Raw genomic sequence first — 18,238 nt, forward strand, 5'->3', positions numbered from 1 at the left:
ACTGAGCCACGGTCGCCATGGGTAGCGGTGCTCAAACAAGCTGGCTGGAAACTCCAGCCCACAACCTCCAAAGGGGGAACATGCAAAACGATCAGACAAAGGAGGGGTTAACCTTGCGCCGCCATCTTACGGGGAATTTCCCCCCAACACATTTGGCAAAGTAAAAGGGAAGAAAGAATCCCGAACTGTGAGTCCCCCACTGCCCTCGATGAGTTCTGGAGCACCGGCCCACCGTGGGGGTCTGGTTACAGGCTCGGAGGTCAGCACTATTTTCTCTCGGCCACTGTCTCCCCGGGTGACCTTTGCTAGGACAAGCTCCTCGCTCAGCCTCCACGTCCCCTCTCTGGAGGTGCCAGAGACGGCTGTACAGCGTGGGCGACATCAGGGTGCTTCCGGCCCGAGTGCAAGCCAGCAGCACCTGCCATGACCTCATGTTCCGTGGAGCCCCGCTAGGCCTCCCTTAAATCTTACCTCGAGGAAAGGTCAACCCAATTCAGATCAGAGGAAAATCTGAAGTTTACTCTATCCTCTAAATTGTTTTCAAGTTCCCATGGGGGAAAGAGATTGATTCATTTTGTTAATAAGCAAAGGTCTTATTTTTCCACCTTCAGTCGTATAAACGTCAAAGGGGGGAAAAAGCCTTCGTATTCAATCAAAAAACAGTTCCAGCATTTTTAAAAAGTCAAGTGGAGATAAAACAGATGATCCACCAGAAGGGGGAAAAAGGAGGCTTAGCTCCAAAGCCATCATACCTTAAATTATCTAATGTTTAACTCCCTCCACAAAGCCCTCCTGGAAGTGTTTGCCTGTGTTCAAGAACAGTTAGCAGCGAAGGCAAGAGCAACAGCCTTGATCCTTCTAGGATTCTTGTAACTTTGGATGAATGAAGCCACTGGACTAAGAAAGCTGAGGAGGATGAGGGAATGCACTTACATGGAACCATCATACAAAATCCACCCCATGTTCACAGCAACATTATTCAGTAACGGCCAAAGGTGAATTCGACCTAAAGGCCTAGCAGGTAAGTAGATGAATAGATGCAAGGATGAATGGATTAACAAAGTATGACATAGGCTGAATATTATTCAGCCTTAAAAAGGAAGGAAATTTATGTATGTATGTATTTGAGAGACAGAGTGACAGTGACAGAGGAGAGGCAGAGAGAGAGAGAAAAATCTTCCATCTGCTGGCTCACTCTCCAAATGCCCACAACAGCAAAGGCTCAGCCAGGTTGAAGGCAGGAGCCAGGAAATCCATCTAGGTCTCCCATACGGGTGGCAGGGTCTCGAGTACTTGAGCCATCATCGCCTATCTCCCAAGCGCATTAACAGGAAGCTGGATAGGAAATCAGAGACCAGACTCAATCTTAAGGCCCTCCTTTAGGGGATGTAGGTGTCTGAGGAGACAGCTGAGCCCACTGTGCACCCCAAAAACAAAGGAAGCTCTGACACAGGCATCAACATGGATGAACCTTGATGACACTATGCTAAGTGAAATCTGCTAGTCACATAAGGACAAATACTGTGGGATTCCACTTACAGGAGGCACCTAGAGTTGTCAAATTCATAGAGACAGAAAGTAGAATGGTGGTTTCTTAGGCCTGGGCGTGGGGAGGGGACAAGGAGGTGTTTAATGGGTACAGAGTTTCAGTTTTGCAGAATGACAAAGCTCTGGCGATCAATGGCGGTGATGGTTGCACAGCAACATGAATGCATTGAATGCCGCTGACCCATGCACGTTAGAAGTGGTTAAGGTGGTAGATTTTATGTTGTGTTATATTTTACCACAATTTTTTTAAAAAGTTTAACTAAAAATTTTAAAATTTCTGAGTTCTGGGTAAAAAATTCTGAGTGACCAGGATTTAAAGACAGGCCCCTGTCTTCCCAGGCCCTTCTCTGCGGAGCACTGGCAGTGCCTTTAATTTAGAGCCCCCACGTGGTCACGCAACATGCAACCAAATGCTCCTTTTTCTGCTTCAGAACTTAGCTGCAGCTGCCACATCCACATCCACGGGGAGAGAACGGGCAGCTCCCTGCCCCATCGGACTGGTGGAAAAAAACCAAGGGGTCATGGAGGTTAAGTAACTTGCTCAAGGTCACACAGTTCACAGGGTCTGCCCCCAGCTAAAAGTGCCTGGTGGAGCTGCCTCCAGATTTATAGCCCCGCAAAGTACTGGATAAACACAGGACAAAACCAGCATTTGTCTCTGCGGAGAGCGGAACGTGCCAGGACAGAGCTTCCAAAATTCTAAAACCAGGGCCACGGGGCAAAAACCACCCGGAAGTACTTCACGTTCTTCCACTCAAACAGGGTTCATGGAGCACTTCCTGTGGGCTAGGCTGTCTGCTGAGCTCAGCGTCGGTGTCCTTCCTGGTTTCCCCCAGTATGCTGGGCCACGGAGGAGGACACAGGATGCAGGCATTCAACAAGCAACTGCAAAACAGGGGGGCGAGGGTGGAGACGGGAAATAGACGGGAGCACAGAGGACAGCTCCAGACCCACCTAGAGCGGCGGAGCCATCGCTGAGGCCAGGGCAGCCATGTGTGTTGCCTGCGCAAAGGCCCAGGACACAGAGAGCCTGGTGCCTTCCGGAGAACCATCCCTCTGCTCTCTCACGTCCGTTTTCCTCTGAATGCGCCATCCGTCTCCCCTCTTAGGAACATCCCCACGAGTCCCACGTCCACCTCAGTTGCCTCCTTATAGTAGTCCACTGCAGCTGCTGTAGCATGGGCCCACGGACTGGGCGGCTTCAACTACAGAAATGTATTCTCTCCCAGTTCTTGGGGCTGGAGGTGAGAGACCCAGGGCTCGTTCCTCCCCAGGCCATGAGGCAGACTCATCCCAGTCCTCTCCTCCAGCTTTTGGCGGCCTCAGGCACTGCTGGGCTCACAAATGGCCTCATCTCCCCACTTGTCTTCCCATCATCCTCCCTCTGGGCATGTCTGTCTCTGTGTCCAAATTTCTTCTTTTTATAAGAAACACAGTGTCTCTACCAACATGGCCAAAAGGCATTCTTTAGAGAAATGAGAAATGAAAGCTGATAAAGCTCATGAGAGAAAACTCAGAATCCACCTTCCTTAGAAATCTCACAAAAACATACCCAATAGTTTATGATAGGGTTGCCATCAGGTAAAGATATAGCTAGATATATAAACACACATATATTTGAACCCCGTGTGGGTATATCTCAGCATACACATAAATACATATATAAGGGTAACGGCAAAAAAAGAAACATCCTAAATGTTCATCAGTAGGCGACAGGCTAAATCAGGGGGTGATAAACCATGGCTTGTCGACAAAAATCAATCCAGCACCTATTTTTGTAAATAAAGTTTTATTGGCATATAACTGCACCTGTTCATGTACATATTTTTCTTTGACCACTTTGGAGCCATAGCAGCCAAGTTGAACATTTGGAAAACACAGCATCTGGCCCATAAATCCAAAAATATTTCTGAGCTGGCCGCTTACAGAAAAAGTTTGTTGATCCCTGCGTTCAGTTCCTCTAAATGCAGCTATTAAAATGGTCGTGTGAGTCTGTGATCATAGTTTTGCAAAGAAGTCCATGATGTATTACTAAGTAAGAATATTGGGCAGCCATTTGGTGCAGTAGCTAAGACACTGCTTGGGATGCCCACATCCTATATCAGAATGCCTAGATTCGAGTCCTGGCTCACTTTGGATTCCAGTTTCCTGCTAACGTGTACCCCGGGAGGCAACAAGTGATGGCTCAAATCCTTGGGTCCCTGCCACCCATGTGGAAGACCCAGAAAAAGTTTCTGGCTTCTGACTTTGGCCTGGACCAGCCTTGACATTTGTGGACATTTGGTCAGCGAATCAGCAGGTGGAAGATCTATCTCTGTCTGTCTCTGTGTCTTTCTGTACTTCTGGCTTTTAAGTAAAATGAAAATAAATAAATAATAGGAATTTGGTTTCTTTAAAAAAAAGAGAGAGAGAGAACATCAATAGAAAAACGGTGACTTCATCCTGTTCTTGTAAAAGGAAAACATGCTCAACTAAAATGTGCATACTTCTGTAGAAAAACATGCGTGTTTTTTCCAGAAAGTTCCAGGAGAAGGAAAATAGAGAATTTTTAGAAAATGTCTCTGTATTTTTCTATGCTTTAATTTTTTTAAAATACTGGAAAAGCACTGCTTACTTCCCCCCACCCCCTCGCCCAGTATATGGTGAAGGACATCTCACCAGGAGGGGCGGTGCCAGGGAGACAGCTTGGATTCTAGGGACAGCAGAGGGCCAGGAGAGGCAGCCCCACCAGGGAAGCGGACCTGGCTGACGCCCTGGGGAGGGGGGGCCTCCTGCCTGGCAGCAACTGCTTCCAGCTCCTCCTCCACTTACCCCCCTGCATTCCTTGTGGTCAGGGCTGCCGTAGGGAGCCTCGTGGCCCAACGTCCCCTCCCACTGCCCCCAGCCTGGTGGAGAAAGAGCCCAAAGAGCCCTCGCTCCTGAGTCAGCCCCTGGCCTTCACCCACAGGGGCACCACAGGACGTGGCATGGCAGGAAGCACCAGGTCTCTGAGGAGACGGAGCACAATGTGCAAACATGAATGGCTTATTTTTAGAGAAGTCCAGCCCTCGTGTCCTGGCCCCCCTCCAGGGTGAACCACGGCGTTCCCTCTGACTCAGCTCCCCACACGGACTCGGAGTCAGAGCAACAAGGTCTCCCCTCTCTGACGTGAGCCATGGCCAGTCCCGTCCTTCAGGAAACATCTCTACAGCAGATTCTGAGTTCTTGTGGGCCTGGACACAGGCTGCTTCCAGAAAGAACACAGCCCTTCCCTGGGCTTTGGGACGCAGTGCAGAAACTCCTGCAGCTTCCTGGGTCTCTGCTTGTTGAGAGAACACCTGAGCGACCATCAGCCTTCCCGTGGGACTCCAACAGATGCCGAGGCCCAGGAAACCAGAGCACTGCCTCTCCCTCCTTCTCCCCTCCTGGGCCCAATCCTGGAGCCCTGGTCCACACCCGGGGCCTGGTCCTCGGGCGTTTCTCAGTCTTTCCAATCAGAGTCCACACAATGTCCAGCAAACTAGAGAAACAAAGGGAGCGATTGTCTCCCTGCAGCCCACGTCCTGCTGTGACGAATACAGTGGTTCTAACAGGCGGCAATGTCAGCAACGTCACAGGAAACAGTGCATCGCACAGATGCCTTGAGACGTCTTTCCAGAGAGGCTCCAGACCTGGCGGGTTTGTGTACATGTGGGATGGGAGGAAGGATATGACAAGTGAGAGATGATCTTCCACCCTGAGGCCAGCGTTTCCAGCATTCCAGGGGGTGCAAGGACACAGCTGTCCCTGCCCAGTTGTCCCTGTGTGATTGGAGCTGCAGGTGTCAGTTGTCTCAAAGCAGCGGAGCTTGGGGGGCCCGTACATATCCAGATCTTCACAGAGAAAACGCGCCTGTGCAGCCGGACTGGTGCCTGCATGTCCCCTTTGTACTCGTCTTCCCTGTTCTGCCTCCTCCATCGTGGGCAACATCAGCAGCCCTGGCCCCAGTGAACAAGTCAAGGCCTTGCCGAGTGAGGTCAAGAGCTGGAGCTTCCCCTTATTTTGTTACTAGGCATCATACATCAGCCTTTATTCACACTCCATAAAGTCATAGTGTTTAAGGTGAGTCTCCTCCACACCTATAATTCCCCACCAGAGCAATTTGCCAGGGAGAAAGAGCCCTCCAGCAGGCAGTCGCTGTGAGTCACAGCTTCCTCACAGCCACCGCCCACCCAAAGGGTCACCACTGACAGGCACCCTTGATCCTCAGGCTGCTCTGGGGCTTGGGAGAGTCGACTGAGGCTCACCTCTGCTCACAAGGTCAAGGGACTTTGCACGATGACTAGGAAGGTAGCACCTCTAGATCCTGCCCTTCTCTACTCCCTTGGGCCTTTGCTCCTCATATAGGGCTTACACTTTGGCCTCTGCCATCTGCCTTTCATAGCCTGTTCTACCTTCAAAGGGCACAGCAAGACGCTCCTTCCCCAGGAATGGCTAAAGTCCATGGTATGTGGGCGCACTGGGGACTAAAATCTTCCAGGGTCCCTTCAGGACTATTCGGATAGCCCTAGACAACTCTTTAATTGACATTGCTGCTGCTGCTGCTGCTGCTTCTTTAATTTTATTTATTTATCTGAGAGGTAAAGTTACAGACAGAAAGAGGGAGAGACAGAAAGGTCTTCCATTCACTCCCCAAATGGCCATAACAGATGGAGCTGGGCCAATCCAAAACCAAGAGCCAAGCCGGCGCCGCGGCTCACTAGGCTAATCCTCCGCCTAGCGGCGCCGGCACACCGGGTTCTAGTCCCGGCCGGGGCGCCGGATTCTGTCCCGGTTGCCCCTCTTCTAGGCCAGCCCTCTGCTGTGGCCAGGGAGTGCAGTGGAGGATGGCCCAGGTGCTTGGGCCCTGCACCCCATGGGAGACCAGGAAAAAGCACCTGGCTCCTGCCATCGGATCAGCGCGGTGCGCCGGCCGCAGCGCGCCGGCCGCGGTGGCCATTGGAGGGTGAACCAACGGCAAAGGAAGACCTTTCTCTCTGTCTCTCTCTCTCACTGTCCACTCTGCCTGTCAAAAAAATAAATAAATAAAAATAAAAAAAAATAATAAAAAAAAAAAAAAAACAAGAGCCAGGAGCTTCTTCTGGGTCTCCCACAACAGGTAGGGGCCCAAGCACTTGGGCCATCTTCTACTACTTTCCCAGGCCATAGCAGAGAGCTGGATCAGAAGAAGAACAGCCAGGATATGAACTGGTGCCCATATGGGATGCAGCGCTGCAGGCAGAGCCTTAGCCTAATATGCCACAGCACTGGCCCTGTGACTTTGCTTCTTTAAGACTTGGTTTTCTTATCTGCCAAATGGCACAGTAGGAGTAAATATTTTTTAAGTTCCCACCCAGCTCTAATATACTAAAAATCTATGATGATCTGGATTTTCATGTTCACAGACAATGTCTGGTCCTACCCACGCTTATCGATGGCCACCAGATGAAAATCACTGAGATCCAACCTAAACACCTGCCCAGTGGTCTTCCATGTACATCACTATTTTCATTGGAGCCTCATCAGACCTCTACGATGGGGATAGTCTGTGTCACAGTCACCCTTTCAAGATGAGAAAGTTTGTCAACAGCCATAGAGCTGATCAGCAGCGGAACTGAGGCCCCAACGTGGTCTCCTGACCCGGAGGCCAGTGCTCCATTCAGCAAATCCACTTCTCTCCCTCTGTGTGTCTACACAGCTGTGGACACCTCCAGCCAAAGATGGAGCTTCCCCCCTGCAACAGGAGACCAGCTGGATAGGATAAAAAGAATGGGAAAGACAGGAAGGCCTGTTCTGCCTCCATTTTGGCTAACAGAGGGTTGGCCGGATTCCAATCATAGCCAGCCATCTGACACTGTCTAAATTAAGCTCCATTCTCCCCATTCCCTGCCTCCTTCTTAGTCTCAGGGATCTAATGGGTACAGGGGATCTAATGGCCCTGTTCTGGGGATACTTACACCTGTCTGTTCAGGTCAGACATGCAGCAGCGAAAAATTCACAAAGGAGCCTGACATCACCTCATACTCCGACTCCACCCCCAGAAAGCAGCAAAGGAATAGCAAAGGCATAAGCCATTGTGTGGATTTAAATCAGGGGCCTCCTCCAGCTTCCCAGTCCCATGTCACAATGTGCCAGAATCAGGGAGAAGAGGGCATTTTCTCCAGGGACCCCATGAGCCTGGGGTCTGCTAAAGGCAATAGGAGATGTGCTGGGGGAGGGAAGGAGGGATCTGTGTCTTGTCAGAGCTAGAAATTGCCCAGAACATCAGCTCACACCACCCATCCTTCATCCGCAGGTCCCTCAGTCTCTGCTGTGGCTCAAACTGGAAAAGACGCAGCCTTCTCAAAACATTTACATTTCTGCCAGGCAAAGATTCATGTGACTTTGAATCCCAAAGTACACAGGTTTTCGTGGGAAGATTAAAAGAGGATTCTGATCATTTCATGACAAATTAACCAGTCCTGCCAAATGTCATTTAAAGGGAGAGAAAAAAGAAGAAGAAAAATTCTTATTTTGTCCACTTGAATTTTTTTTAGGACTCCTACATGTATCAGTTTTATAACTTCACCAGCAACTTTTGATTGGAGCTTAATTAAAAGAAAATAGAGAGTAAGGTCAGCCAGTTTTTGCAGAGAGAGCAAAAAGAGGTCACCAAGGGCTAGAAACAGACCTGCACAATTTGACAAGGGCCCAAGATTCATGAAAGGGTGTTATGAGGCCAAACCTACTCAGAGACCTCTGAAGATACAGGGGGACAATGTCTTCTCACATGAGTTGAAATGTTCTCCTAGTCCAGTGCTTAAAACACATACACCCTGATACCCTGCCCCCAGCAGGATTAGTTAATCTGTACTTCACATGCCAAAGGGGCAGTCCTCAATGTTTCTACCCATTAAATACCTTTCAAAAGCCTGGATTCATGAAATACAGCTTCACCTATTCACAACTCAACCCAAGTTGTTAGATTTGAAAGTCAGAATAAAGCATGTACATTCTGTGTAGCATGTCCATACTACTGAATACAATGCTTTTATGCTATTGGCCCTGACCTTGAAATATTATTAGAATCTTTTTTTTTTACCTGAGGCAAGATCTGAGAAATTTTATTTGGGTTTTGATAACAGATGCTATAAGGATAGCAGCCTACAATAAAGCAGGTCTCCTCTGACTGATGGAGACTATGAGGCAGAGAGACAAGCAAGTGCAGAAGGTGGGATGGGGAGATGTCCACAACCAACCCCACAACGTGAAGCCCATGTTCCCCACCTACAGCTGAGTCAGTTGTCAGTGAAGACGGTAGGTGGTGAAATGTAAACAGAGTCACAAGACTGAGAATATAATACCTGTACTTCTCAAGACCTACCAAGAATTGGCTTTCCTTTCATATGCTAGTGTAAGTTAATATCTTAGTGGTCCCTATGAAAGAGAAGGGTGGTCTCAGGGGTCAAAGACACAGGAATGGCACCATTGTCTTGGCAATTTGAGATTGTCCACAGGGCTATCTTGCTGAATATTGTCAATGACGAAATAAAGGATAACTGCTTATTCTTTAATAGTGGATATGATTTGATTGCCAAGAGAAGGCAGTATAGATCTGAAGACCATGGCTTCTTTCCAATCAGCACAGGAGTTTTGACCTGCTTCATTTCCAGCCTGGCCAGTTCACCCCTCCATAGCCAACCTGTGGTCACCCACTCTGGGGAAGTCATCATATTGATGCCAAACTTAGTGCAGATACCAGATCGGCATATCGCAGTACAGCCCAGAATTTCTGAGCACAAGTGATCCTCCTGCTTCAGTCTTCCAAGTGGCTGGGACTACAGGTACTAACCACTGCATCTGACCATTGGTTTTCCTGAGTAGTGATTAGGGTCACTGGAATGACCCTAATCAAGGGACCGTTTCAGTATGAAGGTGGCAATATCACCATTATGGTGTGAATATTTGCCCCTCCAAAACTCATACGGAAGTTTTTTGTGTGGCATTTGTTTTTATTAGAAAACCCATTTGGTAAGCACTTGCCTAACCCAGAACAGGGACTGCGTAGCCTCCCAGAGCCCCACAGCTTCCATTTCCTCCTCCACCGGGTGGTATCAAACAGCCTCTGAGGTGCCCCTCCTGGACCCCTGAGACAGTTTCCATTGCCAGCAATATACCAACAGCTTCTGGGGAGGGTCCCAGAGGGCCCCCTAGGTTGCAGGCTTTAGCCAAAGGCATTCTTCTTTGTATGGCTTCACAACAGAAACAAGGATGCCCTCCTTCAAGGCCCGGCCCTTCACTCTGGTTGAGAGCAGGGCAGGATACAGGAGAAGGTGGCTAAGGGCTAAGGGAGAAGAGATTGCATTTGAGATACCCTTTGGTGTCTAGAAGCATCTTGATTTCTTAGAAAATGGCCATGGAGGTTGTGGTGGTGTCATATTTCCTCTTGCTGGACTGGACTACTGCAGTAGCAGGGGGATGCTGATGAAGAGAAGAGTCATGACCCCGAAAGCTGCCTGGTCCAGAAAGGGGGCAGGGGAGACTCTCCTAACAAACTTCCACTGAGCCAGCATTCCTTCCTGTCCAGGTGCACTGGTAGAACCAATCACAATAGGTTCCTCCTCCTGGGCCAGGTCATCACTGAGCTGAAGTTGAAATAACCAGCCTTGAGAGGGCACAGGACCATGGTATGGCAGACATTGCTAGCAGGGGCAGTTGGGTCCCATTCGACACTGAGCATTCTATAGGCAATGCCAAAGTCTTCTGGAGGGAAGGAATCATCCAGTAATTCCATATGTAATGCAGCACTTGAGCCAACATTGTAGATGTACTGTAAGGTCAGGTCTCACACCCCACCACTTATCTGTTCAGCAGCAATTTGGAGACCCAGAGCCTGGCTCCCTACTCTGTTTGAGTGACAGCAAATAGAGACAACACCACAAATGCCAGCAGCCTCATCATGCCTACCCCAAATGCCTCCCCCAGCCACACTGAAATGTAATTGACATTGTAACAGCATGAAGAGATGGGCCATGAGAGCTCCGCCTTCAAGAACGGTATTCATGCCATTAGAAAAGGCCAAGTTTGGATTCCTTTTCTCCCTTTTCCCTTTGGCCATCCATGGTGTGAAAACAGCATTCCGGGGCCAGCACTATGGCTTAGTGGGGCTAAGCCTCCACCTGCGGCGCTGGCATCCCATTTGGGTGCTGGTTCATGTCCTGCCTGCTCTACTTCCGATCCAGCTCTCTGCTATGGCCTGGGAAAACAGCAGAAGATGGCCCAAGTTCTTAGGCCCCAGAAGAAGTTCTTGGCTCCTGGCTTCAAATCAGCCCAGTTCTGGCTGTTGCAGCTATTTGGGGAGTAAACCAGCAGATGGAAGACCTTTCTCTCTATCTCCCCCTCTGTAACTCTAGCTCTCAAATAAATAAATAAAATATTTTAAAAACAAACAAAGCATTCCATCCCAGTGAGGGACACAACATTCAAGGCACCATTCTGGAATCGCAATCACCAAACCTCTTAGTGCCTTGATATTAGACTGCCTAGCCTCCAGAACTGTAAACAATTATAGGTCTATTCGTCATAAATTACCTAGCCTGTGACATTCTGTTGTAGCATCACAAATTATCACTTTCTTTTATGTTCCATTGGTTTAAAAAAAAAAAAAAAAAAAAAAAAAAACAATCCATGGGTCCACTAGATGGAAGGACTAGCCACAGAGCAGAAAAGAACAAGTACCCACAAGCACAACCCAAGCAGTTGTGTATTTATTCAAACAATAAACCCCACTACCTTCTTTGCATCTTCCATTGAGCCTTCCTAGAATTCCATTAAGTTATCCTTTAGGAATCCTGCCTTCCCCAATAATCCCATGACCCTGCCTTGATGCAAATTATTTTTCTTCCAGGTGTATGCAACCTATATTGTGCTTCTGTGATCCAAGTCATGCAAAGAGCCAGGTGACTATTTTCCATTATAGCTCACAATCCCAGCTGGTGTTCAACAGACCTATGTGATTTTTACCTGTTTGTGTACTTTCAGTTCAGTTGGTGCCACGTTTTTATTACTCTGTGGTTCATGGCACCCCTTTCAATTTACTCTCCTATGTAATGAGTATAAAATGTACACAAATATATAAACAGAGAAGTAATACATACGTGGCCCCTGGAGGACAGAACTTTTGTTTGAGAGGGACACTGCTAACTGTTTTTAATGTTGAACCATGTGGGCAAAGACCTAACCAAAGAGTACTTTTGAAAATTCTGAAAGGAATGTTAAAGCTATCAAGCAGTTCCTTGACGAGGAAGAGAATGAGGAAGAGAAGTCATCTGCAACAAAGAGTAGGACCCCAGGGGAAAAGAGACACATCTGTCATTTGGTACGGTATGGAATGTAACCTCCTTCCTCCCACCTCAACCAAGAGATTTTAGTAAAAGGCTACAAAGCCCATCAAAACGTTGGGAGTGAGAGCTCCGGATAAATTGGAACTTTCATGTACAGTTGCTAAGAAGGTAAAATGGAGCAGTGATTATGGAAAATAGTTCAGTGATTTCCTCAGAAAGGCAAGAATAGAATGATTACATGATCCATCAAGTCCATACCCAAAAGTATTCAAAGCAGGTCCAAAGAGATATTTGCACACATATGTTCGTGGCAACATTATCTATCCACAGTAGCCAAAATGTAGAAGCAACACAAGTGTTCATCGACAGAGAAATGGATAAACAAAATGTCACCGATACATTGGTGGAATACGCTTCAACATTAGAAAGGAGGGAAATTCTGACACATGCTACAACACGGATGAATCTTAAGGTTGTTATACTAAGGGAAATAAGTTAGTCACAAAATGGCAAATACTGTATGAGGTAGTTAAAAGAATCAAATTCATACAGACAGAAAGTAGAATAGTGGTTGCAGGAGGCTGGGGCGGAGGTGGGGGGAGAATGGGGAGTTGGTGTTTAATGAGTACAGAGTTTCAGTTTTGCATGATGAAAGGAGTTCTGGAGGTGGATGGTGGTGATGGAAGCACAATAGTGTGAATATATTTAACACTATTGAGCTGTACGCTTAGACATGGTGACAATGACAAGGCTAATGTTGTGTTTTACAATTAATTTTCTTTTAGTGTGTAGAAAAAAATCTGAATGAATCAACTGTGTGTGTGTGTGTGTGTGTAGTGGGTTGCTTGGGAGATCTGGGGGAGAGAAGATAGATGACAATCTACTAAGCTGACATTCAAGGCGAAGGCAAAATGGACTGGTAACATCTATACAACATCTCTAGGGCACATCTCTAAGATGGGTGCCAGTGATAAGCAAGGCTCAGGGGGCTTATTCAGCTCCAAAAGTATCTTGAACCTCTTCCAACTGTGCTGCCAACCTCTGGCATTCAGCATGGTATCACATGCTTCCCCATAGATACAAAGAGCTATCTAGGAGCCAGCATTGTGGCATAGCAGGTAAGGCCACAGCCTGCAATGCTGGCATTCCATATGGGCACCTGTTTAGGAACAGTTGGTCACCATGCCAAGGGCAGCAGGAAACTGTTGAAAATACTCAAACCAAAGTGTCCCATGATCCAGTCTGCATTTTGGAAGGAACACTGGTACTGCACACTGAATTGGAGGAGGGTGAGATTTGTTGTAGAGAGGTCTATGCATTATTTCCCTGTGTCTGCTGTAACAAATTATCACCAGCTTGGGAGCTTAAAATAATCAATATGGGTTCTTTCACAGTTCTGGGGAACAGAAGTTCAAAATCAGCATTCCTGAACCAAACTCAAGGTGTTAGCAAGGCTATACTCCTTCCAGAAGCTCTAAGGCATAGCCTGCTCATTGCTTGCTTCCAGCTTCTGGTGGCTGTCAGCATACATTGGCTTGTGGCTGTAAAATCCCAGTCTCTACCACTGTCTTCATGTCCCTTGCATGGTATGTCTAATCTTCCTCTGCCTTTTTTGCATAAGAATACTTGTGATGGTGTTTAGGACCCACCAGGATAATCCGGAATAATCTCCTCCTCCTTAAATCCTTTGCTAAAACCCTATGTATTGTTGGTAACAATGCAAGATGGCACAGCCACTATGGAAAAAAGTATGGCAGGTCCTCAAAAAATTAAGAAAGTTACCATATGGTCCAGCAATCCCACAAGTATACCCAAAAGAATTGAAAGCAGAGTCTCAAATGGATATTTGCATATTTGTGCTCATAGCAGCATTATTCACAATAACCAAAAGATGGAAACAGGAGCCAATGTTGTGGCACAGGGGGTTAACTTTTAACACAGCATCCTATACCAGAGTGCTGGTTCAAGTCCCAGCTGCTGCTCTACTCCAATTCAGCTTCCTGCTAATGCATCTGGGAAAGCAGCAGCAAGATAGCCCAAGTGCTTGGGCCCCTGCATCCATGGGGGAGATCCAGATGGAGTTCCAGGGTCCTGGTTTCCCTGGTTTCAGCCTGGCCCAGTCCTGGCCATTGCAGTCATTTGGGGAGTAAACCAGCAGACGGAAGATCTCTTTCAATCTCTCTTCCTCATTATATCTCTCAATAAATCAACTAAATCTTTACTAAAAAGATATAAAAATCTCACATTGATAGATAAATGTATAAATGTGGTCTCATACATCAATGAGATCATCATACATCATCATACATCAATGTGGTCTCATATATTCAGCCTTTAAAAAGAAGGAAGTTCTGGGAACAGTACTGTGTGGCTCAGCAGATAAAGCCACTAGCTACAGAGCCAGCATCCCATATGGGTACTGGTTCAAGTCTCAGCTGTTCCATTTCCAATCTAGCTCCCTGCTAATGCACCTGGTAAAACAGTGGAAGATGGACCAAGTACGTGGACCCCTGTAACCATGTGAGAGACCCAGATGAAACTCCTGGCTCCTGGCTTCAGCCTGGCTCAGCTCTGGCCATTGTGAACATCTGGAGAATGAACCAGGGGATGGGAGATTTCTCTCTCTCTGTCTCTCTCTCTAACTCTGACTTTCAAATAAATAAATAAACCTTTCAAAAAGAAGGAGGAGGAGGAACTCTGACACATGCTACAACACGGATGAACCTTGAGGACACTGTGCAAAGTGAAGTCAGCTAATCACAAAAGGACAAATACATATGATTCCATTTGTATGAGATACTTAGAGTAGTCAAATCCAGAGAGAAGAAAGCAGAATAGCAGTTGCCAAACTGGGAAGAAGCTGAAATGGGAGTTAATCTTTACTAGGTACAGAGTTTCATTTTCACAAGATGAACAGTTCTTGGTGTGGATGGTGATGATGGTTGTGTAAGCTATGAATGTACTTAATGTCCTAGAATGGTACATTTAAAAATGGTTAAGCTGATGTTTGATTATGGGTATTATACCATAATTTCCAAAAATTTTATTCCTTAACTTAATCACATATGCAAAAATCTTCCCATATAAGGTAATATCCACAGTTTCCTTTATATGTGTGTGGCCAGCATTCTGGCTACAACAACCAGTGAGGAGACTGCTCTGGTCTTCCAGAGAAGAAAGAATGGTGGCTTTCTCTAGACTGCAGGCAGTGAGGATTCCTGAGCTGCTAGGAAGCACAGAGAGCAGGCCCTGGGATAGGGGGAGGGAGGTGTAGTGTTTGGCATCCTGGTGTAGGGCAGGGCAACTCACAGAACTTGGGAATGCTGAGAGGAAAAACAGAGTGGGGCGAGGTGGCTAAGGGGAGGGTATGGAGGTGAATTTTAGATGCATTTAGAGATATTAACCCAAAACAGGGCCACCAGGTAGAGACCCCTCTAAATCTTGAGACCCCACACAAATGGATGGGGGGAGTCTGGGAGGGTCATGTTCTATATCAGCTAGCATTGGTGGTCCCTCAAAGAGGAATGGCTGGAGAGGCCTAGACTAAGTGGGAGACCAAATTGTCACTTTCTCACCCTCTGTGGATGTGTCTGTTGCTCTATAAAAGTGAAGGACACAAACTGAACAGATCCAGACCCACACAGGGAGCCCTGACTGTGCCCAGCGCCACTGCTCTTAGTGCTTCAGCGACATTATTGCGCCCAGAAAGCTGTCAGAGCACACCCTTGCCTTTCCCGTGTTATGGATGGGAGAAACCAAGGCACTAGGAGGCTAAAGTCACCTTCCCAAGGTCACACAGCCATAATGATGCAGCCTGGATTTCATCGCAAGCACTCTGGCTCCAGATGCTGCTCCCTTAGCTAACATTGAACAGTGCCTCTCTTTTCTCCACAAAACCCTTCCCCAAACCAACTCCAAAGCCAACAGCAAAGACCCCAATAATTAATACAGCTGAGATAAGTTTATTCCTGATAATGGGCCACATGTCAGGTAACAGGCCAGGCACTGCCACTAGAATCCTAAGACACAAAGCCCCAGGCATTGAGATGCTCCCTTAATTGGTGGTCGGATGCCGCTGACTAATGAGAAGAGGTAAGTGAGGAACAGAAATGACAGATAAAGTACACTTCTGGAGCTACCGAGTTTCCATTTCAACAATCAATTCCCTTCCATAGGGAGGGCAGAAAACCTGGCAGGAAAGCAGCTCTGTGGGCCAGTGCTGGGAGGGCACTCAGTTTTGAAGCAGATGGAAGGGTCTGGAAGCACATGGCAGCAGCTAGAAGTGGGGAACCACGATGGAGGAGGGATGCTGGGGAAGAATGAGTGTGAGACTCAGACCAGAGCAGGCACCAAGAAGCCAGGGTCAGGGCTCAGGGAGTCTGGGAAATGGAGACTGCAAGGAATAGGGGCAGGTAGTGAGAACCATGACTCCAACTGAATACCGGGGGTCCAGGAAGGCTCGGGCAGCTCTGCCAGGCCAGGCCACAGATGCTGAGTGACGACAGCCTTCCACGAGGGCGAGGCCATCTGTGATGAAATGTCCACCCACCACCACACCAAGCCTCCCTCCCTGGCCTCACTCCTTTCCCGCTGTAGGACCTGGGCTCGGGGAGCCCTGACAAAGAAGGCCCATCAGAACAGCAGTGATAGGGAAGGTGACTCAGATGCCTCAAGTCAAACTTCCACCTGGCCTTAAAGGGAAAAGTCTTCATGAAACAGAACTTCAGGAAAAAACAATGACCAAAATGGGAGAATCAAGTCACAAATGGCTGAAATCAATGGTGGTTTTCCAAGGACGGCTGAGACCATCAGTGTAGGGGGGCAGGTCATGACTTTCATACAAGACAGACTCAACCATGTCTTCTTTTGTTGTGGTAAAATACACACAACAGGAAAGTCACCGTCTCCACCCTTCGGAAGGGTACCGTCCAATGGTCTGAAACACCGTCACGTTGCTGTGTGGCCATCACCACCACCCATCCCCATGACACTTGTCTTTTGTGAAACTGAAACTCTGTACCCATTAAACAATCGTCCCTGTACCCTCTTCCCTACAACCACACTTTTTTTTTTTTTGACAGGCAGAGTGGACAGTGAGAGAGAGACAGAGAGAAAGGTCTTCCTTTACCGTTGGTTCACCCTCCAATGGCCGCTGAGGCCAGTGCGCTGCAGCCGGCGCACTGCGCTGATCCAAAGGCAGGAGCCAGGTGCTTCTCCTGGTCTCCCATGAGGGTGCAGGGCCCAAGCACTTGGGCCATCCTCCACTGCACTCCCTGGCCATGGCAGAGAGCTGGACTGGAAGAGGAGCAACCGGGACAGAATCCGGCGCCCCGAGCGGGACTAGAACCTGGGGTGCCGGCGCCGCAGGCAGAGGATTAGCCTATTGACCCATGGCGCTGGCCTACAACCACACTTTTTAAACATGATTTTCTCAATAAGATTCCAACGTTACTGTAGAGTACAAAATATCAAAGCATGTCCCCTGCGAGGGCTTTCTACGCCCCAGATTACCCACGAAAACACTTGCCTATGTTTCATTTTGTTTAAACCAAGGAAATAGGGGATCTCCAAGTTTTGCTCCCCAAACCAGAAAGACTTCGGGTTCCTCACACATAGCAGGGGGTTTCAGTGCAGTCCCCACGGGGACCCTGAAAGCCCACTTCACCCCTGGGGTTCCCCCACCCCCGCCCTTCTGCCTTTTCCTCTCTCACCTCCTCCATCCACCTCCTCTTGGTCTGGCAGCCTGCTTGCCTCTCTCACTCCTCCAGCAGCGAGAGAGTCTGCCTGAAGGGAGTTCCCATTCTCTCTCACCCAAAGGCAAGGCTCTCAACTCTACAGTGCCTAAAAAACTCCTGAGTGATGTGTCACCCCTCAGAGATGTGGGGTGAAGCCCAGGAATGCACATTTTTAAGAAGCCTCCCAGTGATCCTGATACTCTTGGGTCATGTCCCCCCCAGCTCTGTGTGTGGACTAGGGTCTCCTCAAGGGCAGACACCCATGTGTGCAAACCCCCCCCCCCACATGCTCATGCCGACCACCATTCACTCACAGTGCACAAGACTGCGTGATGTAGAGAAGGCATTTGGTACTATTTCTTCCACCCATGGCTGAGCCATCGGGCCCTATACAAGCAGGCATGGTTACGTTCCAGTCCCTCAGAACACCTCACCTGCTATCTGGCAGCTTCCCATCCAGAAACCACACTGCACAGTGAAAAACAGAAAAAAGAAAGCCGTTAGTCCCCAGTGAATGTTATTTTTAATGAAAGTGGTGCATTTTGACTCACAATGTTGAAACCAGATTATAAATGAGTCATCAGTGAATCCACCACACAGCACCTCCGTGGAGGGGCTGTGCAGAGAGCGCTGACA

General features: G+C 48.1%; 1 long non-coding RNA gene, 1 other non-coding gene and 1 pseudogene across 3 annotated transcripts in view; all 3 read right to left on the reverse strand.

Annotated features, from left to right (window-relative positions):
- The window catches only part of LOC103350930 (uncharacterized), a 221,876-nt gene that overhangs the window by 133,087 nt on the left and 70,551 nt on the right, over positions 1-18,238 (reverse strand). The window lies entirely within an intron of this gene.
- Positions 9,095-9,389, reverse strand: LOC149122600 (signal recognition particle RNA). The gene has a single exon (XR_016220039.1).
- On the reverse strand, positions 9,343-10,482 carry LOC138844976 (translocon-associated protein subunit beta pseudogene; annotated as a pseudogene).

This window comes from Oryctolagus cuniculus, chromosome 13 (genome assembly GCF_051225735.1).
Source record: "Oryctolagus cuniculus isolate XC-2025 breed Fujian yellow rabbit chromosome 13, ASM5122573v1, whole genome shotgun sequence".
Classification (NCBI taxonomy): Eukaryota; Metazoa; Chordata; class Mammalia; order Lagomorpha; family Leporidae; genus Oryctolagus; species Oryctolagus cuniculus.